Source organism: Ambystoma mexicanum, chromosome 13 (genome assembly GCF_040938575.1).
Source record: "Ambystoma mexicanum isolate Mex_15411 chromosome 13, UKY_AmexF1_1, whole genome shotgun sequence".
Lineage (NCBI taxonomy): Eukaryota > Metazoa > Chordata > Amphibia > Caudata > Ambystomatidae > Ambystoma > Ambystoma mexicanum.
The window spans coordinates 62,787,008-62,814,880 of record NC_090938.1 but is presented as its reverse complement, the minus strand read 5'-3'; the positions used below and the strand labels follow the sequence as shown (position 1 = coordinate 62,814,880).

General features: G+C 51.1%; 1 pseudogene; it reads right to left on the bottom strand.

Moving 5' to 3' along the window:
* Positions 1-21,793, bottom strand: part of LOC138520865 (histone-lysine N-methyltransferase SMYD3 pseudogene) — a 31,118-nt pseudogene extending 9,325 nt beyond the window's left edge.
* Between the last annotated feature and the right edge of the window lie 6,080 nt (positions 21,794-27,873).

Here is a 27,873-nt window from a genome sequence, read left to right as displayed (position 1 = left end):
ATGGCTACGGCTGAACAATTGAGTGATTAGCTATGCATATGATGGTATTGACTGGCAAATGCCTTTCGAATACCACAACCCAAAACTGTTGGCTTTGTGATCGCTTGTTTTTAAAAGGAGTTCAGTGCATGGGACTCATCTACATCAGGTGGCTGATGGCGCACTTGGTTGAGGCTTTTTTATTACACAAGAAGCCATTTGCAACTGTATTGAAGCCATTAACTCTCAGATGACTACTTAGAAATAACATTTGAAGGGAATTGGTTGACGTTAATGCTTGATAAAGCTAGCTCAAAGAGATCCCATGAGGATGTGTTTTGGGAGGGGGCAGGTAGTGGGTGGGATTGGCCATAAGGATTAGCATGGCCATGGGCAGTCAGTGGGCTTGTAAATAACCAAACGCCCTCAAGCTGTGAGGCTCTCCTCACAAGTCATCTCTGTCTAATTATACTGCAGTTCAATAGTTTTGGCTTACAGCTAAAATTAAAAATAGAATGAAGTAAAACTAAGGTAAAAGGTAACCTCTCTGGTCAATTGCTCCTCTGGCCTTGGCTACTATGAACTCTACTGTGGTCCTTGGCTCCCTTGCGAGTTGGACCTTTGGTCCATCCCTCCTATGGTCTTTGGCTCTCTGGTGAGTCGGTGGCAAAAACAAGAAGCAAAACGCTTAAACTTGTTGTCAATCACACAAACGAGTACCTTAGCTACCTGAAACACACATAACCACTGCTCCACAAAGCTGACAAAATATCTAAAACGTTTACCATACAGAGTCATATCTTTTAAGATCTGCACACATCAATGTTGTAACAAAGCAATCTGGGCCTGATCCTTCTGCTACTGCATTAGCCCCTTACCGTATTTCTTGCAGATCCTGGAGGTCCTAGAAAGTGTGAAAATGGCAGATGGTGTGAAATGAAAGATTCAATATCATAGCATTACAGGACATTAAAGCGTGTGGAGCAGTACTCTGGATGGCCCAAGCAACTTCAGTGGCAGGGAGCAACGGGGAGAAAATGTAATGTTGGTTCAACCACAGTTAGTCCGCTATACTAAAATCTCTGGTGCACTGACTGGCTGGTAAGACTACGGGCCTCATTACACGTCTGGCGGTAACTGTGCCAGGTAAAACCGGCAGCTTGTCGCCAGACTTGCTAATTTGTCTGGCGCCTGACTTACCGGAAACACCGGGGCATTACAGCCCCGGCGGTCCGTGAAGTCAGGCGCCGGAAAATGTAATTCCCCACTCCCATTTCAGTCCCATAGGACTAAATGGGAATGGAGACCACGGGTGCTTCTGTGAAACTCTGACAGGCGGGCGGAACGGCACCTGCCAGCAGACTCGTAGTGTGCCGGTCCAGTAACAATGGTGCCGGAAGACTTACCAGCACCGTTGTTACAGCACCGGCACACTTGTAATGAGGCTGTATATCTGCCCCTCAAATCAAGTGAAATGAGACGGGGGAGGGCCAGTGCAGAAAAATGCAATTCTATGTGACCGTTTTGGAGCGACTAGCAGAGGAGCACCAGGTTATACCAATGTGTCTCTACACTTATTAAATCTGTCCTATTGAAAGGGTGCAAATGTAATCACTTATAAGCACTCCAATTTTTGCAGTTGAAGTCAGGGTGAGATTACATTATATGCCCATGATCACACACTTACGCTAAACAGCAAAGCAGGGATTGTAACCCACTCTGCAATTTGGGCACAGCCACCTTCTTCCACGCTTTACTTGGAACAAATATTTAAGTTTTGGGTATCAAGGTCCAAATAATACTGTCCTATAGAGTTTACTTGCAAAATACACAAATTGCATCGTAAAGCATTATGACAACAATTAAATCCTCGTACCAGCATGTTGAGCCAACAAAAAAACTATAAGATGCAAAAAGCAAAATATCTATTTACCCACTTTATTTTCAGCGCTTTAAGACACACAATAAGAAGTTGTGTAATAAACTCACTTAGGTTTGGAGATTCATCACAAACCTCCCAGCAAGTTGTTATGTATGGTTTTAAGAACATTCAACTAAGGACATCAAAGCAAACTTAGCATATCAAGCCATTAGACATTATGGGTATGGACACATTTCAAAGGGTGCTTTATTGTGTGGCTCGATTGAACTGTCACAGATTTGCAAGGTGACTGGTGGTCTTTCAGTTGGAAATTCAATATCATGCATAAGAAAGGCTATGCTGCTGATGACAAAAGAAACGTGTTGTCGAGTTCATTACGGAACTGTCTGCAGAGCCAGGGACGCAAAGTGTGTGTCTCAGGGGGCTGTGACTCAGGAAATGGACAGTGCTAGATCATCCGAGCAGATTGTAGATTTGCCTTGGAAGAAACAAAATGCGCCCAGGACTATGTTCCTGATCCTTTGAACTGTTAAAGGGTCAGCACGGAATGCCTGCCCCATAGGTCACATTTCGGGGGTGGGGGAGCTGGAGCCCGAATAGCTCAATGATGTTGTGCGCCTGGTGTAGGGATGTTCTAACTCAAATAGCGTTCAACATAAAGTCTGGAGCAGACTCTAGCCGCCTTCACAAGTTCAGGATACAGTTCCAGCCAAAAGGTTCAGAAAGGTGCTTAGTGTTCCCTTCCCAAAGCTTATGCACCGTTTCACAAAACAACAATGTTCCAAAGGATCTCCTGGGTTTCCTTACCTAAGCTTCAAACTCTGGTGCACAAAACAACAATGTTCCAAAGTAACAAAGGGGTTCCCTTCCCCAAGCTTCAGGTACTGAATGTTCAGCTTTATCGTATTTCCAAGTTGCTTTCACACTTCTCCTGGATTTGTTGGGGTGTCCTGGTCTAGGTGCAGTTAACAGGCCGCACGGCCCACCCGTTATAGGTCAAGCAACCAGTTGTCCGTACCCAGCTTTCTACCATCATGGCGAATTACAGGGTCTCAAGTTCTTGGATTCAGGATTTCCCTTTCTATAATGTACTTGGTGGACTTTCATTTACAGCTTTGTTTTGCCTGATTAGCATTTTGCTCACACTTCACTGGCTTCCCTCGGGTTGCTCGTTCACAGCTTTCATACACGTATTCATAGTATTCTTATTTTGTGATACTTTTACAAGGTCCTTTGATAATCAGAGATTTTTGAACACCTACCGCTTACGCATGACCACTCTGACACAATGTTTCTGCAAAATCCATTTCAAGTATTGCATTTGTCTTAATTCATTCTTTTAGTTCACTCCTACTCCGCTACAATGTAATTCCTTCACTTTCATATGCGCACCAGGCTTTCTTGCATTCTCTTGAAACTCACCGGCTGTGACATACTTTTCTTCTGTTTACTCTGTAAGATGCTTTCTGGGATATGCGGTCAGGGTCTCACCGCCTGCCCTTCAGACAACTCTGAAAGGTTACAGCCATTCAGGGGAACGAGCAGTCCTTGGCCACAGCAAAGGGACAAGTACTTTCCATGGTAGCCTTCTCCAGCCTTCCCCGGTTCCTTGGAGACACGGCTCCCTCGCTACGCAATGACACCTTATTTCACTGTGCCGCCCTTCAGTGTCTCGGCATCCCGTTCTCCTCCGGCTTCCCGTGGGCTGGGTTGGCTATCCTGCTGCTCTCTCCTCGAACAGGCCGCTCGCTCTCCCTGCCGCTTGTGGTCTCCACCTTTTATACACCTGTGAGCCTCTAACAGGCTGTAGGTGTACAGTCTCAGGCTCGATTTCCTTATCACAATTAATCCAATTAACAGGACATGCCTGACCTTCAGCCCTGTAGTCTTCAAACCCCCTCTTCTTCGTCCCACTACTACAGTGGTGTTTCCTATAGGAAGTCTGTACTGCTCTTTGGGGCATCTTCTTCGCAGTACTTTGGATAACTTCAGGGGGCATTAGGATATGAACAATAATATCCAACAAAGAGTGAGGGAGGGTTGGATAAGTTAATGTCAGGAAAGGGGGGAATACTGTGTCTCCCCCTCTGGCATTCTCTCCCCAAATCCCAAGGGCCCTCCGCCAAGGTCATCCTCCCTCGCTAGCTCATCCACAGAGTCGAAATGCAAAAGCGATGTCCCTTCCCTGGCCACCTGAACAGAAGATCCCTGGGGAGTAGTTATGAGAGCGCCTTCAGGTTTTTCACACTGTGCATCAAAGAAAATGTGCTGCAATTGTCAGAATAGTTGTAAAAAGAAGTAGAACCATTAACAGTAAAACATAACGGTGGTGAAACTCAGTTCCCAATAGCACCCATTCACTTCGAACCTTGTTGAGCTCTACCAATCCTGAGGCACCATTTTTGTGCCCTTGACTATTCCAGTCTTTTGTAGAAAGGGTCTTAAAATGCAGCAAAAATGTGCGCAAGTAGGTCCCTCATTAAGTCTGTGGTGGCCCTGATTAGGGGTGCAAAAAACAAGGGGGGGGTCTGGGCAGTCCCTCTGCCAGACATTAGAGTGAGCTAAAGAATCTGGGTAAGGCTCTCGTAACCGGTACTAATGTTCAGCAGAGGGACTCCCAGGACCTCCCTTGTTTTTTGCATAATTTAAGTAACCTTGAGTCTCACCCTAAGTTACTGGGGGAATCCAACAAACAAACCCCTTGCTCACTATTCTTAGAGAGGCACAACTCTACCCTACTGATGAGGTCCAACCAGACCGAAACACATGTCTGTGGTTGCTGTTGGTGCTCTTGTTCAGAGGAGAATTGCCTGGGCAGGACAAAGACTGATATGCTTTGGATATTTCTCCTCTGTGAAAGATAGTGCGCTAAAAAATCTGGGTAAGGCTCTCGTAACCAGGTCGAATGTCCAGCAGAGGGACTCCCAGGACCCCCCCCCCTTGTTTTTTGCCCGATTGGGGGTGTCCATCTTGCTCATCACGTTTTTCCAGAAGCTCCAACAGGCCACTATTCCATCTTCATGCATGTTAGGATTTCTTTTATGTAGGCCTCTGCACAGCCACCTAGCCAATGGCAAAAAAAAGGAGCAAAGGCGGTCTGGCAGGTAGGGCCAGTTAACCCACCCACAGTTAACCAAAAGAAAACCCCCAACACTGGTGAACTGAAAATAAATATATCCAGTATTAAAATAACACATAAAATACCTATCAGGTGAAAAAGTACTTTAGGCACACATAATACAAGATGGAAGCAGTTTATATAGACAGCGGGGTCCACGAATATCCACTGTATCCCAACCACTAACATCTAAGCCCACTACACAGTGGGCTTAGATGTTAGTACTGACAATATGTACTGATAGCCACAGTACATATAGTCCAAAGAAAGCGAGGAGTAAGGGACCCTAGACACAGTAGACCCTTGCATCCACTAAGCCCTGAGTAGGGCCCCCTAGCTTTTATTTCATTTATTTATTGTCCATTTGCTAGGCGCCTTTACAACAGAATGGTGTTTCTAGGTGCCACAAAACAAAGTTGGGAGGGAACAAGGTGTGTAAATAATAATGGCAAACAACAGTAAGTATACATTCATGTTTCTACTAGGCCTTGTTACATTCAGACGTGCAAGTGCATTGAAGAGAAGTGCAGGAGATAGGGAAGTGGGGGGAGCAAGGTATGGGAAAGTGCTGGGGAGAGCCCAGCAGGGAAGTGCCAGCCCAGCAGGCAAGTGCCAAGGGGTGCCAGGGGACGAGGCCGCTCGCTAAGTGCTTGGGCAGTGGAAACCCAAGGTGGGATGCACAGCTGCCAGGTAGGGGGCCCACAAGGGCAGTGCTGGGGGGAGGGGAGTGTTGGTGTCGACCGGGCTGGGCCTGTAACCTGTGAGATTCATGAAGATCCAGGCCACCAGTCTCAGTGGCAATTGGGTGATTAGCAGGGAAGGGAAAGAGGTTGAGAAAAGCAGAGTTTTGAGAAGTTTACCGAACTTAAGGAGGTCCGGCTCAAGTCGGAGAGGGTCAAGTAGGCTGTTCCAAAGAGAGGCACCAGCTGAAGAGAGACCTGCCCCGCCCGCTCTTTGCTTGAAAAAGGGTTTGACCAGCAGAGAGTTGGAGTTAGAGGAGGGGAGAGCTCTAGCAGGGAAGTATTTAGGGAGAGAAAGTTGGCAATAGCGTGGTCCAGGGCCCCAGAAGGCCTTGTGGATGATGCTGATGGTCTTGAATTTGATCCTCGTGGCACCAGACACCAGTGGCAAGATCATAGGGCTGAGAGATGCGGTCCCTGGACCTGAGGCCAAGGATAAGTATTGCAGCCTATTCTGGATTAGCTGAAAGGGGCGTAAGGAGGAAATGGGGAGATTGAGGAAGAGGCTGTTGCAGTAGTCCAGCCTAGCGAGGACCAGAGCTCTGAGCTTCTGGGGAAATGTGAGGAAAGAGAGAATGCCTCTAAGGAAGTGGTCCTTCTTGGCAAGGTCCAAGATGCGAGGGGTCAAGGAGAGTGAGGAGTCGAAAATGAGACCAGGGTTTTTGGCCTCACAGGATGGTGAGGCTAGCGGGCCCAAGGAGGGCGGCCAGAGGCTAGGAGGGAAGCAGGGCACTAGTGGAGGAAGAGGAGGTAGTAGAGGGAACTTTGAAGGTAATATGTGTGCCATCAGCATAACACTGAAAATTAGGAGAAAAGGAGATCAGGTGAGCAAGGGGGGCCAGATCGATATTGAAGCGTCATGGCGACAGGATAGAGCCCTGGGGGACACCACAGGTAGATAGTGAGGTGGTGGAGGAGAAAGGACACAGCTCCAACTGGGAAGGGCAGTTAGAGAGGAAAGAGGTTAGCCAATCCAGTTCCCGGTCCGTGATGCCGAGGGTATCACTGAGCCGTTTTATGAGGGTAGAATGGGTGACTGTGTCAAGGCATAGGAGAGATCGAGGTGAATGAGCACAGCAGGAGATTTAGAGTCAAGATTTGCGAGCATGTCTTCACGGGTGTTCAGGAGAGCAGTTTCCATGCCTCTGGGTGCTTGGAATCCAGATTGATGGTCATGGAGACAACCAACAAGTTCATGATTAAGGATGAGTTGGGGGAGGGCCAACTTTTCCAAGAGTTTACCAAGGAAGGGGGTGGTGGATATGGGGCGATAGATAGCCGGGCAGGAGGGGTCAACAGACAGGTCTTTTTAGGAGAGGGTGCACAAGGGAGTGCTTGAGGGATGGAAGGGAAGAGCCAGTGGTGAAGGAGTGGTTACAGAAATTGGCAAGAGGGATGTTGTCCATAATGGTTCTAGAAGAGCAGGGGAGCACCTGTTTGGATGACACCTTTATAGAGTGGACATCTTTAGAGAGCTCATCAGGTGCTATGGGCAGGAGAGAGGAGTGTGAGGGGGATGGAGGGAGGGGACCAAAGGAGGCAGGAGAGCAGGTGTGGAGGTGGGGTGGTGGAGAGTCAGGACAGGATATCCTGAGTTTTAATTGTGAAATGGGAGATAAAAAGTGGTGCAAAGAGCCTGGGAAGGAAGGAGAGAAGCATAGACTGCAGTTGGATTGACAAGTTCCTTGAAGATTTGGAAAGGTTCTGCTCTGTTGTTATTGGCTCCAGAGATGTTGGCTTGGATGTGGACCCTCTTCTTGGAGTAGAAAGAAAAACTGTATTACCTTTGGGGCAGGACAGTTTGTCAGAGGATGAACCCGAAGTCTGACACTTCCATTCAGCAACTCTGCGCTTATGTTTCAGAGCAGCTAGATCAGACTCATACCAGCCTTTACACTTGAAGGCAGGCATCAGTAGATCCTCATGACAGGGGCAAGGATATCGGGGCTGTTGAAGATGGAGAGGTAAAGGTTAGCAAGGACAGAGGGAGAGTCAGACTGAGGGTTGGGAGGGGGGGATGAAAGTGGAAGCAAAAGCAGCAACCGACACTTGTTTCATCGGTCGTATGACAGTGAAGGAGGCCAACTGTCCCGAGGGTGGCACAGACAGAGGACTGAGGGGCCCCAAGCGGGAGGAGAGTAGTGAGACCAGGAGAGGGGGGAGGTGACTGGGTTAGAGTTAGGAACGTCTCCAGCTGAATGGGTCAGTCTGGAAGGAAGAATAGTGAGAGAGAGGTAGTCACAGAACATTTCACTAACTGCAAGACCCCTAATGTGATCTACGCTATCGAGTGCCCGTGTGGCCTCCGGTACGTGGGCCAAACTGCAAGACCTGTGCACAAACGCATCGGGGAACACCATTCCAAAATAAAGGTGCCATTCCATCTCAGCACCTCTGGTTACCCACTTCATCGAACTTCAACATACACAAGACCAGATGAAATGGTGGGTCTTTGACAAGATTCAAAATACCTCCAACATCAAAAACGCCTTAAATTATAAAGAGGCATGGTGGATATTCAAACTGCGCACAATTGAGTATGGCCTGAATGAAGTCTCTCCTTTAGAAAATTACCATCACAACTGAACCCTTCAACTCCTGGACCCTAGTATCCTCCTGGCCAAGTAACTCAATCAGGGCTTCCACCATTAGTCTGGCCTCACTGAAGCACACCCTAGGCCAGCAGCCAGTATATGCCCTACTACATCAGGGCCCACACAATTCTGTTCCTCCCGACGCCCTGCGCCCCCCCCCCCCCCACCAGGGAAACACCTACTTCAATTACCGGCAGCTCGGGGTAGCTATTAGTAACTACTCCACATTAGATATTCACCACGGAGCCCCACTTCGTGTCACTCCTCACTACATTTTAGAAAGGCAGCACACAGCCTTCACACCTGCTTTGCCTTTCTTTATAGCATTCTTTCTCTACTCTTTCCCCTTACATACCTTCTCAATTCAACGGTATGTACACACCCATCCAGGCAGGCTCTGTTCAGCCAGAGCACTTCTTTACTCACCATTCACAGAGATGGCTTGGCACTACTTTACCATCGTGCCTCTTTTTACCCGTGGCAACCGTCAGGCATACATACTAGCGTTACTTTGAACTTTAATGTATAGAATGCTCAGCACTAGGCGCCCACAAAGGCACGGGCGCACACATACATTTTTACACACTCTAACGTTGCCACCACGTCAGGGGGAGCTAAACTCTAGTCTCCCAGCACCTGCGCGCACACGAATCCTAGTGTCTCCCTCCTGGAGGACAGTGGAACGCAGCTCAATGCGTTCGTACAATGCGTTCGTACACTACACTAACACGCATGCGCACCATCCACCCGACGGCCGTGCTCTGGGTGATATACTAATCCCTAGCACATGCGCACACTGCGTTACACACCGCTCCGGCTCTACACTATCAGGGCTCTGTCGAGCGCCCTCCAGGACGACCGCCGCAGGATGCAGCGCACCTGCCCCACGCCCTCTCCACCGCCCGACCCTGTCCCCAGCTCTGGATGCCCAGATAACGCTCTTTCACAGCAATCTCAATTATAGCATGAAAGGACTCTTGCCCTTCACCCAAGCTGCTTCCTAATGGTACTCATGCCGGGCCAATAGCACAGCGAGGTGAGCGCTCGCTTTGACATCTGTGCAGAGCCTGCTACCGCAGGTTTGAATCCCGGTGGGGCCAAACTCAGCCTTTCATCCTTCCGAGGTCGATAAATGAGCACCACACACTGTGGGTAATAATAAGGAGTGCTCAGATGCCTGAGAGCTTGTAGCGCTATATAAATGCTAAATTATTATTATTATTATTATTACTATTACTCCATCTTGTTACAGGAGTCAACATAAAACGAACATCCATGCCCTGCATACAGACTGACCCTGGCCACGCACAGGCACCCAATCATCTTGGATATTCATCTATCCCTCCATAACAGCAGCTACCCTTATGGTTAGGTAAGAATGTTTACTTTTACCCTACACCGTCAATTTAGAGGTTCTTGCAAGCACTGCACACAGTAACAGAACTTCTGCTTTGTGTTTTGTCTCCAGCCAACACAGCGGCTCACCCTAGGACATATTTGACCAAGACCACACTGCTAAATAAGGGATCCCCCATCTACTGAGACTGGGATTCCCCTCATCCCTTCTAGTTCAGCATCATCTCCCTCCTTTCACTCCCAGCCCAGACTCACGCAAGGTTAGATGTTTTATCCCTCTTGTTTTAGTACACACATTTATATGTGTTAATTATGTTATTCTTTTAACATCTACTGACCCAGCACTATTTGCTTTAATACCCCATAAGCAATACTCCAACATAAGTAGATTTTTTACTCTGTTTCTTTGTTCACGTTATACAGGATGTCACAATCCAACTGGCCCAGAAGAAGGCTCTCCATCTATAAGCCGAAACGTCACTGTAGCAGGTGCCACCTGCTGTCAGTTCAATATCCGGGAAGTTTTCTTCCTGAAGTAGACCAAGGATTGGCCACTACCCATTTAATGTGTAACATTTTGAATATAAACAACAAGGTTTTGTTCTATTTCCAAACAGATAATCAGGCTTATGCTCCCTTGACATTGGACCTGTAGTATTATTTTTTGCATGTCTAGCAAAACAACATGTTCACAGATAACAACTGTGTCCTTCAGCAAAATGTACTAAAACCTTTTGTTTAACTTTACCACAAGTATTTATCCAATACTGGATGTATTGAAGCCCACAAATGTCTTACAAAAATTGTGTAAAGAATGGATTACTCTTTGTTCGTGATTTAAATGTCAGGGAATGATTGTCTCATGATAAGAGTAATGTCCTGCCACATCCAGTACTGTTAACCACTCCTAGTCTAGGACTTATGCTTAGTTACGCTGTGGTTACACATGGATATGAATATTGTCTCCATTTTTTGCCCGCATATTCATAATGACAATGACTACCTCAGTTGGTTTTATACCATGTTAATTTGATTTCTACTTCCATTAAATGTAAATAAACACATGTCCCCAAATGTATGGGCTTTATAATAGTTTTGTGATCCATTTAAAAAGACAGTCCTGTTTTGTTTCCGCGTGTGAGCAAGACGTGCATTACTTGCATGCTGGGTTTCTGGTGATCAGTATCAACGCCAACATAATCTTTTTTTCTCGCAAATAACATAACATTCTACACTTAGAAATGTTCTAACTTTATCGGCGGCTACCACACCCCCAGTTATACACAGAGTTCAGAGAACATTGACGTGGCTGATTCAGAAGAGTCGAGGTGGGTGAGGAGTTTGAAAAAGAGGTCATGAGGGACGAGGTGAGGTTGACCCATTAGGAGAGGCAGAGAGAGATAGGCTGGGGGAGCCTGTAGATGGTAGTGAAGGTGAGAGAGAGGAGAGACCCCAAGCCTACAGATGAGGAAGTCAAAAGAGGGATAGAATTGAGTAGGTACGATAGAAGCAGGGACCCACTCAGGGAAAATCAGCCCGCTTTTTGGTGCAGCTAGAGAAGCAATATTGCCTTTGGAGAAGGCAACAGGCCGGTTTGTCAGAGGATGAGCCAAGGTCTGCCACTTCCGTTCAGCAGCTCTGCACTTGCGTTTCAGAGATGCTAGATCGGAGTCATACCAGCTGTTCTTGGTGGCAGGTTTTAGACAGATCCTCATGGCAGGGGCAAGGATGTTGAGAGTGTTCAGATGGCAAGATGCAGATTAGAAATGACAGATTCAGAAGGGGAGTCAGGAGCCGGGGTGGGGTGAAGGTGGAAGTAAAAGCAGTAACTGACACTCGCTTCATTTGTTGGATGACGGTGAAGGAGGCTGGCAGTGCAGAGGGTGGCTCGGATAGAGGACCAAGTGGCCCCAGGAGGAAAGGAGAGAGTGGTCAGACCAGGAGAGGGGGTGGTGGCAGGATTAGAGACAGGGTTGTCACCAGATGAGGGCATCAAGAGTGTGGCCAGCAGAGTGAGTCGGGCCAGAAGGAAGAAAAGTGAGAGAGAGAGGGAGTCACAGAGCACCCGGAACTGAGAGGTGGATGAATCAGGCGAGTTGAGGTGGATGTGGAAATCACCAAGGAGGAGTTTGGAAGAAGTTGAAAGACGTGAGGCAAGGTCGGCCCATTCAGAGAGGAAGAGGGAGATAAGGCCAGGGGGTCTTTAGATGGTGGCGATGGTGAGCGAGAAAGTCTACAGGCGAGGCATTTAAAAGAGTCAGAATGATGGAAACAGGGACCACTCAAGGAAGAGATGACCGATGACCAATTTATACAGAGCTACTGCTTCAAATGATGAGTGGCGCACCCAGTGTTTAGCAGCCAGTAAAAGGAAATGGTGCCCAGGTAGTTTCAAACAAAATGTATGCTATATATTTTTGTTCTTTTATGTATATTCATATGTTTGTTTTGGAAAGCAATATACAAAACCAATGACCCTTTTTTTCATTATGAGTAGAGCCCACTGTGTCAGTATTTCAATCCATGAACCCACTGAGCGATGCCAAGCTAAGGTTGCCGTGTAAGGGACTACGCGTGAGATTGGGCTGGTTCACTTTACGTAGTCCAAGTGCTCGGGAATGGCTTGGTTGATGATTGTGCCATGAGTAACTTTCACCTGAAGTGCTGGAAGTTGTGAGGCATTTGCATTCTCAGACCATCTCTCACTGCCAGGCAGATGGGTTTTCATGACAATGAATGGGAGGATAGCTCAGCGGCAACGTGCTCACCTTGGAAGCAAGAGCAACACAGGTTCGATCCCCTGGTCCATGCCTAGAAACCTCTGGTTATTTAGCGAGTTATAAATAACCTAACATATCATATCATATAATGATGACAATGATGACCGCCTCTCCCTTTCTGTAACCTTCTACCACATTTGCATTGTAAAATCAAAATCTGTGGCATTTCTTGTCCAACTTTACTGTACACCTTTTGTGGAAATGAATAGATGCATGCTGTATATTTTTCATTCATCAGATTTCCTGGCTGTATGATTTGTGCGGAAACTCTTGTAAAGAAAATACATTTTTTGTAAAGATTCCTTTTCTTCACATTTCAGGCTGGGGTTCCAAGCCCCCCCTGGGAATGTGGCTGCGCTCTCCAGGTGGAGCGCCCCACAGTTCGACTACCTCTGAACTAGAGAGACAGACAATCCCACGCACACACAAACGCACACACACACACACATCTGCATTGCTACAGAAGTAGGACACAGAATGTGGAAGCAATACTGAAGAGTGATTTATGAAGACAGTACAAGATTATGTTTGGAGTAATGTTATGGGCAGGGCGTGCTGGCCTCCCGAAGCACGTAACGGTCAGCCCTTTGCTCACCACACAACTTTGCAAACACTGCACATCAGACACATGGGCATGAAGGAATGGGTTACTCAATCGGGCCAGCAACCAGCTTGTCTGCCCCACTTGCCCATGGCACAGATATTCAGACAGTGCTTTAAGTGGAGTGACATTTTTAGGGGGGCCTCTAACGAAGGGGGTGGCCATAAGAAGTGGGAACAGGGGTGGTAGGGAATGCAGACATGCCAAGATCCCTCCTCCTTGGAGACCTCAACATCCCCCTGGATGCTTGCTGTCCCTCCTCTGGACTCTTTCGCGACCTCTGCAACTTTCTCTCTCTAGTCTTCCCTCTGGCCCGACTCACTCTGCAGGGCACACCCAGGATGTTCTGATCTCCTCAGACCTCCCCCTCTCTAATTCTCTCACCTCGACTCTCTCCTGGATTGACCACTTTCTCCTCTCCTCTCATCTCACTCTCTCTAACCCTCAGGCCGATCCAACCCCCACACTGCCACCCACCTTCTCGGTCATCTGACCCATGAAGCGTGTGTCAGTTGAGGCTTTCGCCGCCACTTTCTCTCCCCCTCCTGCACCTCTGGCTGACTCACATCCTGACACCCTTGACCTAAGGAGGAAAGCTTAGGGGCAACACGCTCGTCTTGGAAGAAAGACGGCGCTGAGCAACACAGCTTCGATCCCCGTGTCCACGCTTAGAAACGTCTGGGTATTAAGAAGGTTATAAATAACCCATTACAATTACAAAGCCCTTTCCAAACTCCATTCTTCTATCTCTGATACTCTTGATGTACTTGCTCCTGTCATGAGGATCCGCCTGAAGCCCAACGCCAAGTGCAACTCATGCTACGACTCAGACTTTGTCACCCTTAAAACGCAAGTGAAGTGTGGCTAAGAGGAAATGGCTGGCTTCTTGTACATCCTCTGACAAACTGGCCTGTCACCTGGTCAAAAGGCAATACCGGCTCTCTGTCCGCACCAAGAAGAGCTCACATCCAAGCCTGTGTCTCTGCGGCATCTAACAACTCAGCCAAACTCTTTAAAATCTGCAAGGAACTGGCCAATTCTGCTGCAGTCTCCACCTCTCCTGTCCCCTCCCAGCCCCTCTGCACGGCTCTGGCCTCTCATTTCATCTCCAAAACCCAGGACATCCTGTCCACCCTCTCCTCCTTCTCCCTCTACCTCCGGCCTCCCTGCTGCCATCTCTCCTCTGCCCTTCTCTGCCTTTCCTCTGTTCACCCCCGAGGGGGTTTCTAGACAAGTCTTAATTATGAAAGTCATCAAAACAGGTTCTTCCCTGTTCTTCCAAAACCAGAAAGGACGACATGGACACCCTCGCTCCAGCCTTGGCCGACTTCTACAATTACTCTTTCGCCACTGGAACCTTCCCTTCTCCCCTGAAGCACTCTTGTGCACCCCCTTCTCAAGAAACCCTCAGCCGACCCCTTCTGTCCCGCTAACTATCGCCCAATCTCCATTACTCCTTACCTGGTCAATCTCTTGGAAAAGCTGCCCATCTCCCAGCTTAATCTTCACACTAAATCTGTTGGTTGTCTCCATGATCATCATTCTGGCTTCAGAGCAGCCAAAGCACGGAAACTGCTCTCTTGAACATCAGTAAAGACCTGTTCTCTAACCTTGATGCTAATCACCCCTCTGTTCTCATCTTACTCGATCTCTCTTCTGCTTTCGACATGATCAACCATGGCATCCTACTCAACCGGCTCTGTGATAGCCTGGGTCCTACTGATCAGGACTTGGAAAGGCTGACCTCTTTCCTCTCGGAGTGACCCTCACAGGTCCAACTTGTGTCCTTCCACTCTGCTATCTCACTCTCTACCTGTGGTGTTCCCCAGGGGTCTAACCTTTCTCCCTGGCTGTTCAACCAATACCTGGCACTTCTCGCCCACGGCATTGCTGCGCTCTGCTCCAACTTTGAGTGCTATGCGGATGACACTCTACTCGCTTTCAGGCTCCCCTATGCTGACTCTTCTTCCTCCCTCATCCGAGGTTGTCTGCCTGCAATCCAGGAGTGGTGTGCCACAATGATCTCTGCCTTAATGCCAGTAATAAGGAGATCCTCCTCATCGGCACACTACACCTTAATTTCCTGTCACTCTTTGGCCGGCCTCTCTTGGCCCTCTTCCTGCTCCCACCTGTGAGGCTAAGAACGTCAGCGTCATCTTCGACTCCACACTCTCCTTCTATCCTCACATCTCTGATGTCTCTAAGAAGTCAAACTACCAGCTGCACCTCCTCAGAGGTATTCTTCCTTTCCTCACTTTCCCCCAGAAGCTCAGTGTGTCCAGAGCCTTGGTTCTCTCTAAGCTGGACTACTGCAACAGCCTCTTTTAAATCTGCCTGCTTCTACTCTCTGTCCTTTACAACTCATCCAGAACAGGACTGCAAGACTTGTCCTTGGCCTCAAGCCCGGGGACCGTGTGTCTCCAGCCCTGAAATCTCTCCATTGGCTCCCCGTGGCTGCAAAGATCAAGTTCAAGACCCTCTGCATTGTCCACAAGGCCTTCTGGTGCCTCGGACCATAATATCTCCAACTCTCTCTTCAATTCCCACTCAAGCTCTTCGCTCCTCCACCTTCAACTCCTTGAGGGTCAGTCCTTCTCCAGGCAATGAGTTGGGCGCCTTCTTCTGGAACAGCCTCCCTGCCGCTCTGAAACTTGAGCAGAACCATCTTTGGTTCCGGAAGCACCTCTAGACCTTCCTCTTTGCTTCTGCCTTCTCTCTTCCTCTCCCCTGCCGATCTCCTGTCTGATACTGCACTGGTCACCCGCTTAATTCAGGCCCAGGTCCATGCCCGCCCAGTTGCACTCCTGCACTGCCCCTGGCTACCCCTGCACTTGTGGTCTGTATCTGCAACCCTACAGTCCCCTTACCTGCACTTATTAAGACACCTGCCACCTGTTGGCTGCACTACTTGTTGTTTTGATCCCATGTCCGGCACTTGACCAACCTCTGCTCCCTCTGGCACTTTTCCCCTCCACTCTCCACTGCACTTGCGCAATTCTCAATGTCACTAGGCCTAGTAAGATTGTTGTCTTGGTCCTCCCTCCGTATCCCCTCCCTTATCACGCCTTGAAACACTTGTGTATAGGCGCATTATAAGTGCCATATCATATAATATCAATATTCTGGAGCCCCTGAGGGAGAGATTTAACCACAGAAATCAGCAGAATGTGATTTTCCCATGGGATTGCATTGGGGTTATAATTATTGGGAGGGTTGGCATGTATGGGAATGAGGGGGGAATTTGGCCAATAGAGGTGTTTTGAGGAGGGGGCTCATAGTGGGAGCCAAGCAGGAGGGGCGGGGTGCGTTGGTGTGCCTTCTCCTTTTGTTTTGGGTCCGAGTTGGTGATTAAGAAACAAAAGGTTAATGCGCACCAAATGACTTGCAGTGCCTCTCCGATTGTTTTCTTGCAAGAGGTTCCAAACCTCTCAGGCAATCCTTAACTCAATATAGCCTGGTGGTTAAAAGGTTGCCTTCGAGGTCAGAGCCTCTGTTTTTTCTAACTAGAAGCTCCGACCTCTCGGGTCCTTTAACCATGCTGCTTGGGCTTCCTCAGGTGTTTGGCACCTCTACGTCTAGTCGCAGGAGCCCAGCAGAGCTCCGGCTTGGGAGCACTTTTTAAAGCATGCCAGGGCTCCTCCCCAGCTAGCCCCAGTCCACTTAAAGGCCTGCATACAGAGCGCTCAAATGTCCCAATTCCATGTCTGAGAAAGCCATCCCATCACGATTCTTTCTAAGAGCACACCATCTCCCCTCATTGCTGCGAAGCAGCGTGTGCTGCAAATTGGCACGCTACAACACTGCAAATAAAATAAATACAAAATAACACATATGTACATAATGCAGATTAAAAATGGAACTGAGTCAGCTAGTCTCACCCAGCATAGAACCATTAGAGAGCTTTTACGACACCTCAAAGGGTTACTGCACTAGTTGTTATAGATAGTCCTGACTGATGTGTTACTTTAGAGGTCTTCAAACTGTGGGGGATTGGGGGAGACACGAGACCCCAGAATGAAATGTAAATAAAATGTAAAACATTTATATTGGAGGAAATGGGCTGGGGCGGCTCACATGGTCGGACTGGAGCATAAAACGTTCTCAGGAACCAATGAAAAAGTGGCCCGCAGTTGCAAATGGATATTCATTCCTTTAGTCACAGACTGTTAGAATAGTACCCAAGTGGGTGTTTTTTGTTAAAATGTAAGCAAATTGTGATATTTAAAGAATATTTATTCAGCAACAATGGTCAACATTACAAGCTGCATAGTGAAGTAACTCTTGAAACAGGCACACATTGGCCAAAAATGCGTCCCATTTTGACTGGCCCACACTAGCATTTTTGGTACAGGCATTGCCCTATTGCCCTATAGGCCAGTCCGAGCCTGGCGGCTCATCCATAAGGGCGAGGGGGCGCCCACCCAGTGGACCCGGCACCCATTATGGAGGAGCCGTGGGGCCAGCCAAGTGATACACTGAGCACTCCCATGGCTGCTTTTTCCAGCTGAGGGAGTGCTCCTGGGTTGGGTGAACTGTCAAAGGGAAACAATATTTACCTTTGACAGTCCAATTCAGTTACCTAGCCGCACATGCTCACTGAGCCATGCAACGCTGGGGGCGTTTTGCTTCGCCAGCGTTGCATAGCTCATTGTAAATACTGACTGGGGCACTGCATGTTTCATTTAAAAAATGCATTTGTTGCACAATACTCCTACCCACCTTCCAAAAACAGTTCTCCTTCTGAGGTGCTATGGAGCCCAGGGGACAGGGATATTATTTTTTTTAACTGGATATCTATCATAGATGTCCAGTCAAAAATACTATGCTTTCCTCCTGTGCCCCCAGCACCAATTGCAAACTCTGGCTTTTTAACCAAGTACCCTTTTTAAAGTATGCTCTAAAATGCAACATTTGAACCCATTATTTTGAAAAAAATCACGCGGGGAATACCCCCGGAACCTCCCTCTATTGTTTGGGGCTCGCTCGCTGCGCTTGGTCGCTATGGCATTGTTGTGGGAAATATGTATACTCTTCCACTTAAAAAATAAATTCACCAGCTCCCACTGGCCCTGGGACTGTGTTGGGAACGGGGTGGGGGAGCCCAGGGACTGTAGTGGAATCAGGATGGGCGGGAGCCATGAGATAGTGGTGGGAGCAGGGAGGAGAGAGCCCAGGGTCTGTGGTGGGGGTGGGGAGAGCACAGGGACTGTGCTAGGAGTGGGATGAGGGAGGCCAGACTGTGATGGAGCAGGTGGGGGAGCCCAGGGACTATACTAGAAGCAGCCATTTGGACTCTTGCTTGGTGCGCCCTCTACGAGGGTGGCATCTCTCCATTTGGCATTTTTGGGGGGACCCGGTCTCCCCACATTTTGCTCGGGGGTGGGGGGGGCAGTCCTAAAAGATTTGATGACCAATTAGTGGAAAATGGACAGTATTTGCCCCTTTTAAAACACAAAATTAAAATAGTAAACGAATTGTCAAAAAGGATCCTTCAAGGAAATATAAAAAGGGACTGACATTTTATGCTGAACAAGGAAATTGGAGTAACTATCCCCATTTTGTATTCAATTTACAATGCTTGATCGCTTAGTACACTGCTATAACTGGTATATTGATCCAAAGGCAGGGGTGCAACGAAACCTACATTTCAGGGTGGGTGGGGGCTAACCCTTCAAATGCTAGGAGAGGCGCCAACTTCAGAGACTCTGAGGGAGGGGCAAACTCATTTGTGTTGGGGCATCTAACTTCTTTATGCATGCTAATAAGACTATTCTAGTGCAGCTTCAATGTTGCAAGCAGTTAACTCTCTCCTTAAGTATGAAAGCACCCACTTAAGGACTGCTGTGAGAGTGAATGGTCTCCTGTACCCTCTCCACCCTTCCAATCACTCCCCTCGCATGCAAGTACTTACCCCACATCACTATTTTAATTGTCTAAAAAATGTATGCATATGAATGCAGGCGCAAACAGTGAAATACTTTAAGTTAGTAATTGCCAGCCCTTTGTTAACAGTGAAGCCCAGGTACATCTGTGTCCTGTCAGCTCAACAGTGTCGTGCCACTGTCCAAAGGTGTGTTAGTCTTAACAACAGGGCTTTAAGTGGGCCAGGGCTAGACGGGACCAAGCCCTGTCAGTCTCCACAAAGGGCCCGTGAGCCGAGGGCCCTGCGAAGCCCACCAGACTAGCCCCAGCCACGCTGACACCTCAAGCAGCCGGGGTAGCGGCTGCACAATTACACGAGCTGCCCCGCAGGTGTAAGCACTTTGGATTAGAACACAAGTAAAGAAATTGGGCCTCATTACAAGGTTGGGGGTAGCAAGCTACCTCCAAACTTGCAAGAAAGTCCGGTACCCACGAATGGGTAATTACCGGGGTATTCTGGCCCCGCCGGACCCAGTAATTGTACTTTTGCAGGTGCCGGTAGATCCCCATTCATATAGGAATGGGGACGCCTGAAGCACCGGCACTGTCCATAACGGTGCCTGTGCTACAGGCATGCTGTGCTCGCGGGTGCCTTTCATTCTGGCAGGTCAGACCTGGAGGAATGAAAGGCACCCGCGAGCACAACTCGGGAGTTTGCTGGTCCGGATACAACGGTACCAGCAAGCTTACTGGTACCGTTGTATCCGGACCGGCAAGCTCGTAATGAGGCCCATTGCCTTTTCTTTTTTTCTAAACTGAAGTACTGACACTTGCAGGCAGCAGGTGTAACCATGCAGTGAGGGCTGTCTGATGTCTATGTACTCAAACAGGAGGAGGGCTGGCCAGTCCAGCTCTCCTTTTGTTTCTGAGTAAATAGTCATCGCCCAGCACGAAGCCCCTTTGCTCCATGCTGCTTGTTGACTATTTACTCAGAGACAAAAGGAGAGCTGGGCAGTCCAGCCCCCCTCCTATTTCAGAGTACAGAGCCATCAGCAGCAGGCAGGCCTTTCATTCAAGGCGCATGTGGTTAAAGTGTTGCCTACCACGCGGCTCCTTGAATGAAAGGGCTGCCTGCTGCTCGAGACAGCTCAGGTCGAGGGTACACATGGGTGGGCACAGTCCCACACTTTTTTCAGATGGCACCTTCATATGCTAGTTTTTGCTGACGCCACATTCAAATGCATACTTGCCAACCCTACCGATTTAGGCGGTAGGATACCGCTTTTTAAGCAGTCCTACCGCCTACTGATGTTTTGACACCAAATACCGATTTTTTTTTGTAAAAAAAAAATAAAAAATGTTTTAATTTTTTTTACATTTTTTTTTTGCCCACGCCAGCTCGGGGGAGTCTTTCAAGGGCTCCGACGAGCTGGTGTACTGGGAGAATGCGCGGCATGCAGGCTTTTAATGTCAAAGGCACCCACAGCGGTGGGCTAAAGCGCCCCTCTGCCGCGGGTGCCTTTGGCAAAAGGCGCCATTAGCCCCCCACCACGCCAGCTCGGGGGAGTCTTTCAAGGACTTCCCCGAGCTGGCGTAGCGGGAGAAGGCGTGGCATGCAGGCTGTTAATGTCAAAGGCACCCACGGCGGTGGGCTAAAAGCGCCCCTCCGCCGCGGGTGTATTTGGCAAAAGGCGCCATTAGCCCCCCACCACGCCAGCTCGGGGGAGTCTTTCAAGGACTTCCCCGAGCTGGCGTAGCGGGAGAAGGCGTGGCATGCAGGCTGTTAATGTCAAAGGCACCCACGGAGGTGGGCTAAAAGCGCCCCTCTGCCGCGGGTGCCTTTGGCAAAAGGCGCCATTAGCCCCCCATCACGCCAACTCGGGGGAGTCTTTCAAGGACTTCCCCGAGCTGGCGTAGCAGGAGAAGGCGCAGCATGCAGGCTTTTAATGTCAAAGGGACCTACGGCGGTGGGTTAAAAGCGCCCCTCCACCGCGGGTGCCTTTGGCCAAAGGCGTCATTAGCCCCCCACCACGCCAGCTCGGGGGAGTCTTTCAAGGACTTCCCCGAGCTGGCGTAGCGGGAGAAGGTGCAGCATGCAGGCATTTGATGTAAAAGGCGCCCACGGCGGTGGGCTAAGGGCGCCCCTCCGCCGCGAGTGCCTTTCACAAAAGGTGTCATTAGCCTCCCACCACGTCAACTCCAGCGAGTCTTTCAAGGGCTGCCCCGAGCTGGCGTGATGGCAGAAGGCGTGGCAGGCGCCTCATTGTCATTGAATGTACCCGCAGCGGCGGGCTCATTTAATGACAATGGGCTGCTGACGCGCCCTATTCCTATCATTACCTCCTCGCCTGACTATTTTTGAAACTTTAAGATTCTTACAGATTTTTGGTCACAGAATGTTGGCATGTATGCAAATTATGTCCCCCCACTTTTTTTTTTTAGGACTTTTTTTTTAAAATTGGGTGTTGGGCGCATCAATGTGCCCCCAGCTCTACTTCTTTTACCAGGCCACACGCCCTAACGAGAGCGCCCCCGATTTCCAATCCCACTTAAAGCACAGTTTACCAACCGTGGAGTTCGCATGTAAAAAAGTTCCAATTCCTCAGCCTTTCTTCCTCCCGGCGTTGATAAAACGAGTGGCAAGCGGCTGTTTGCGAATTACAGCCCAGCCCCGTACTGGCATCGCCCTAGGTCGCCCTCGCCCTCTTCTCTTGCGCGCTCTAATCTGGCAGCGGTGCCTCTGCGGGCTGGGTTCTGCGTCGCGGCGCTTGTTCACTTCTTCGGTCCCACTCTTCACCCCCCTCCACCTCGGCTTTATAGCCCTCTTGTCGCCGGGCAGAGGCGTCCCGGAACTCGGGAACTTGTTGCCGCAGAAGAAACGAAACCGAAACTGGGGCGAGTCCTTTACAGGGAAATCATAACCAGACGCTACAGCGCAAACAATAGTGCCCGCCCTTCACGCTTTGCAACACGTGTCCTGGGCACAGAAGAGGGCAGCGTTACCTCAGCAGTTGTCAAGCTGCCGATTACCGAGACTGGGGCTGTCTTTACGAGTACAGGAATAGTGTGTTCTTTTCTAGCGCTTCATGGTGAAGTTCTACTTCTAAGCGCTGTAATACGAGGTTTTAAGATATGGCCGCGTGTGTTCATGGCAGTGAACTTATCAGCCTCGCGACGATGACACCCTGGGTGTGCCTTGCAAAGGGCAGGTCGCCCACATGAGAGAGAGGAGCAATTCGCGTTTCAGCTATCAGCCCACCTCTTTGTAGGAGAACATTGGGACTCACATATTTGCAAACATATCCCGTATCAAGCAGGCTGTTAACATTCGGCGGGTGACAGTCAGGGTTGGGGGACTGCTGATGGTCTGTTGGCAGCTCCACTACATTCTAAACACTGTATTGCACATGGGAGACACGGAACTTACCATTGTCATCTACTGGCACCATATAAAGCATGCCGAGAAACTGCAGGAGCACAGCTGCGAATCCATTCTCACTGTGACTACTTTAAGCATAAGTTACATAGGGTCACAGCATTCAAATCCATGTTTACTGAGTCCTCTTCAAGCATCGCCTTGACTGCAGGAAACCAGTTCAAACATGCACTAGTATCAGTTCAGGATGGTGGAAAAGCCACACCTGGAGCACCGGGGGCCACATCGGCTTAGTCCCTTGATGTTGGGGCAGGCAGCGAGACACTGATAGCAGCGCGTCTAGGCTGCGCTACTTTCAGGCTCCCCCAGGGGGGAATGCTTCTGGATGTTGACAAGGGCATGGGGCAGCAACATGTTACTCACCCCTCTTCTTGTCCTCACAAGCACCCTCTCAGTTGAGGTCAGTGCCGGCATGACGGTAAGCCACCTTCGTAGAGGGCGCAGCAAGCAAGAGACCCATCCTTGCGTAGGATACTCTCCCTCAGGCAGGAGCAGTGGCTGTGGGGCAGCGAGGCTTACTCTCCCGCAGGCAGGAGTTGCGGCTGTTGGGCCGCAAGGCATTGTTGGCAGAGTGTCAAGGATACTCCTCCCCCAGGCAGGAGCAGCGGCTGTGGGGCAGCGAGGCATGGTTGGCAGAGTGTGTAGGATACTCTCCTCCAGGCAGGAGCAGCGCTGTTGGGCAACGAGGCATTGTTGACAGAGTGTCTAGGATACTCTCCCCCAGGCAGGAGTTGCAGCTCATGGGCAGCGAGGCATTGTTGGCAGAGTGTCTAGGATACACTCCCCCGGGCAGGAGCAGCGCCTGTTGGGCAGCAAATCATTGTTGGCAGAGTTTCTAGGATACTCTCCCACAGGCATAAGCAGCGGCTGTGGGGCAGCGAGGCATTGTTGGTAGAGTGTCTAGGATACCCTCCCCCAGGCAGGAGCAGCAGCTGTTGGGCATCGAGGCATTGTGGGCAGAGTGTCTAGGATACTCTCCCCCAGGCAGGAGCAGCAGCTATTGGGCAGCGAGGCATTGTTGGCAGAGTGCCCAGGATACTCCCCCCCCAGGCAGGAGCAGTGGCTGTGGGGCAGCGAGGCTTACTCTCCCGCAGGCAGGAGTTGCGGCTGTTGGGCTGCGAGGCATTGTTGGCAGAATGTCAAGGATACTCCTCCCCCAGGCAGGAGCAGCGGCTGTGGGGCAGCGAGACATGGTTGGCAGAGTGTGTAGGATACTCTCCTCCAGGCAGGAGCAGCGGCTGTTGGGCAGCGAGGCATGGTTGGCAGAGTGTGTAGGATACTCTCCTCCAGGCAGGAGCAGCGGCTGTTGGGCAACGAGGCATGGTTGGCAGAGTGTCTAGGATACTCTCCCCCAGGCAGGAGTTGCAGCTCATGGGCAGCGAGGCATTGTTGGCAGAGTGTCTAGGATACACTCCCCCGGGCAGGAGCAGCGCCTGTTGGGCAGCAAATCATTGTTGGCAGAGTGTCTAGGATACTCTCCCACAGGCATAAGCAGCGGCTGTGGGGCAGCGAGGCATTGTTGGTAGAGTGTCTAGGATACCCTCCTCCAGGCTGCAGCAGTGGCTGCGGGGCAGCGAGGCATTGTTGGCAGAGTGTCTATGATACTCTCCCACAGGCAAGAGCAGCGGCTGTTGGGCAGCGAGCCATTGTTGGCAGAGTGTCTAGGATACTCTCCCCCAGGCAGGAGCAGCGGCTGTTGGGCAGCGAGGCATTGTTGGCAGAGTGTCTAGGATACTCTCCCCCAGGCAGGAGCAGTGGCTGTGGGGCAGCGAGGCAGGATGCACTCCCCCAGGCAGGAGCAGCGGCTGTGAGGCAGCGAGGCATTGTTGGCGGAGTGTCTAGGATGCTGTCGCCCAGGCAGAAGCAGAGGCTGCGGGACAGAGAGGCATTGTTGGCAGAGTGTCCAGGATACTCTTCCCCCAGGCAGGAGCAGCGGCTGTGGGACAGCGAGGCATTGTTGGCGGAGTGTCCGGGATACTCTCCCCAAGGCAGGAGCGGCGGCTGTTGGGCAGCGAGGCATTGTTGGCAGAGTGTCCAGGATACTCTCCCACAGGCAGGATCAGCGGCTGTTGGGCAGAGAGGCATTGTTGGCAGAGTGTCCAGGATACCCCCCACAGGCAGGAGCAGTGGCTGTGGGGCAGCGAGGCTTACTCTCCCCCAGGCAGGAGCAGCAGCTATTGGGCAGCGAGGCATTGTTGGCAGAGTGTCCAGGATACTCTCCCCCAGGCAGGACCAGCGGCTGTTGGGCAGCGAGGCATTGTTGGCAGAGTGTCCAGGATACTCCCCCCCAGGCATGAGCAGTAGCTGAGGGGCGGCAATGCTTACTCTCCCCCAGGTAGGAGCAGCAGCTATTGGACAGTGAGGCATTGTTGGCAGAGTGCCCAGGATACTCCCCCCCCCAGGCAGGCTGTGGGGCAGCGAGGCTTACTCTCCCACAGGCAGGAGTTGCGGCTGTTGGGCAGCGAGGCATTGTTGGCAGAGTGTCAAGGATACTCCTCCCCCAGGCAGGAGCAGCGGCTGTGAGGCAGCCAGACATTGTTGGCAGAGTATCTAGGATACACTCCCCCAAGCAGGAGTAGATGCTGTGGGGCAGCGAGGCATTGTTGGCAGAGTGTCTAGGATACTCTCCCCCAGGCAGGAGCAGATGCTGTGGGGCAGCGAGGCATTGTTGGCAGAGTGTCTAGGATACTCTCCCCCACGTAGGAGCAGCAGCTGTGGGGCAGTGAGGTATTGTTGGCAGAGTGTCTAGGATACTCTCCCCCAGGCAGCAGCAGCAGCTGTTGGGCAGTGAGGCATTGTTGGCAGAGTGTCCGGGATACTTTCCCCAGACAGGAGCAGCGGCTGTTGGGCAGCAAGGCATTGTTGGCAGAGTGTCTGGTATACTCTCACCCAGGCAAGAGCAGCGGCTGTTGGGCAGCGAGGCATTGTTGGCAGAGTGTCCAGGATACTGTCCCCCAGGCAGGAGCAGCGGCTGTTGGGCAGCGAGCCATTGTTGGCAAAGTGTGCAGGATACTCTCCATCAGGCAGGAGCAGTGGCTGTGGGGCAGCGAGGCATTGTTGGCAGAGTGTCTAGGATACTCTCCCCCAGATAGGAGCAGCGGCTGTGGGGCAGCGAGGCATTGTTGGCAGAGTGTCTAGGATACTCTCCCTCAAGCAGGAGCAGCGCTGTGGGGCAGTGAGGTATTGTTGGCAGAGTGTCTAGGATACTCTCCCCCAGGCAGGAGCAGCAGCTGTTGGGCAGTGAGGCATTGCTGGCAGAGTGTCTAGGATACTCTTACCCAGGCAGGAGCAGCGGCTGTGGGGCAGCGAGGCATTGTTGGCAGAGTGTCTAGGATACTCTTCCCCAGGCAAGAGCAGCGGCTCTGGGGCAGCGAGGCATTGTTGGCAGAGTGTCTAGGGTACTCTCCCCCAGGAAGGAATGGCGGCTGTGGGGCAGTGAGGCGTTGTTGGCAGAGTGTCTAGGGTACTCTCCTACAGGCAGGAACAGCGGCTGTGGGGCAGAGAGGCATTGTTGGCCGAGTGCCTAGGATACTCTCCCCCAGGCAGGAGCAGCAGCTGCTGAGCAGCGAGGCATTGTTGGCAGAGTGCTTAGGTTACTCTCCCCCAGGCAGGAGCACCGGCTGCTGGGCAGCGAGGCATTGTTGGCAGAGTGTATAGGATACACTCCACCAGCCAGGAGGAGCGGCTGCGGGGAAGCGAGGCATTGTTGACAGAGTGTCTAGGATACACTCCCCCAGGCAGGAGTAACGGCTGTTGGGCAGCGAGGCATTGTTGGCAGAGTGTCCAGGATACTCTCCTCCAGGCAGGAGCAGCAGATAAGGGGCAGCAAGGCATTGTTGGCAGAGTGTCTAGTGGGCAGCGAGGCATTGTTGGCAGAGTGTCTAGGATACTCTCCCCCAGATAGGAGCAGCGGCTGTGGGGCAGCGAGGCATTGTTGGCAGAGTGTCTAGGATACTCTCCCTCAAGCAGGAGCAGCGCTGTGGGGCAGTGAGATATTGTTGGCAGAGTGTCTAGGATACTCTCCCCCAGGCAGGAGCAGCAGCTGTTGGGCAGTGAGGCATTGTTGGCAGAGTGTCCGGGATACTTTCCCCAGACAGGAGCAGCGGCTGTTGGGCAGCGAGGCATTGTTGGCAGAGTGTCTGGTATACTCTCCCCCAGGCAGGAGCAGTGGCTGTTGGGCAGCGAGGCATTGTTGGCAGAGTGTCCAGGATACTGTCCCCCAGGCAGGAGCAGTGGCTGTTGGGCAGCGAGCCATTGTTGGCAAAGTGTGCAGGATACTCTCCATCAGGCAGGAGCAGTGGCTGTGGGGCAGCGAGGCATTGTTGGCAGAGTGTCTAGGATACTCTCCCCCAGATAGGAGCAGCGGCTGTGGGGCAGCGAGGCATTGTTGGCAGAGTGTCTAGGATACTCTCCCCCAGGCAGCAGCAGCAGCTGTTGGGCAGTGAGGCATTGTTGGCAGAGTGTCCGGGATACTTTCCCCAGACAGGAGCAGCGGCTGTTGGGCAGCAAGGCATTGTTGGCAGAGTGTCTGGTATACTCTCACCCAGGCAGGAGCAGCGGCTGTTGGGCAGCGAGGCATTGTTGGCAGAGTGTCCAGGATACTGTCCCCCAGGCAGGAGCAGCGGCTGTTGGGCAGCGAGCCATTGTTGGCAAAGTGTGCAGGATACTCTCCATCAGGCAGGAGCAGTGGCTGTGGGGCAGCGAGGCATTGTTGGCAGAGTGTCTAGGATACTCTCCCCCAGATAGGAGCAGCGGCTGTGGGGCAGCGAGGCATTGTTGGCAGAGTGTCTAGGATACTCTCCCTCAAGCAGGAGCAGCGCTGTGGGGCAGTGAGGTATTGTTGGCAGAGTGTCTAGGATACTCTCCCCCAGGCAGGAGCAGCAGCTGTTGGGCAGTGAGGCATTGCTGGCAGAGTGTCTAGGATACCCTTACCCAGGCAGGAGCAGCGGCTGTGGGGCAGCGAGGCATTGTTGGCGGAGTGTCTAGGATACTCTTCCCCAGGCAAGAGCAGCGGCTCTGGGGCAGCGAGGCATTGTTGGCAGAGTGTCTAGGGTACTCTCCCCCAGGAAGGAATGGCGGCTGTGGGGCAGTGAGGCGTTGTTGGCAGAGTGTCTAGGGTACTCTCCTACAGGCAGGAACAGCGGCTGTGGGGCAGAGAGACATTGTTGGCCGAGTGCCTAGGATACTCTCCCCCAGGCAGGAGCAGCAGCTGCTGAGCAGCGAGGCATTGTTGGCAGAGTGCTTAGGTTACTCTCCCCCAGGCAGGAGCACCGGCTGCTGGGCAGCGAGGCATTGTTGGCAGAGTGTATAGGATACACTCCACCAGCCAGGAGGAGCGGCTGCGGGGAAGCGAGGCATTGTTGACAGAGTGTCTAGGATACACTCCCCCAGGCAGGAGTAACGGCTGTTGGGCAGCGAGGCATTGTTGGCAGAGTGTCCAGGATACTCTCCTCCAGGCAGGAGCAGCAGATAAGGGGCAGCAAGGCATTGTTGGCAGAGTGTCTAGTGGGCAGCGAGGCATTGTT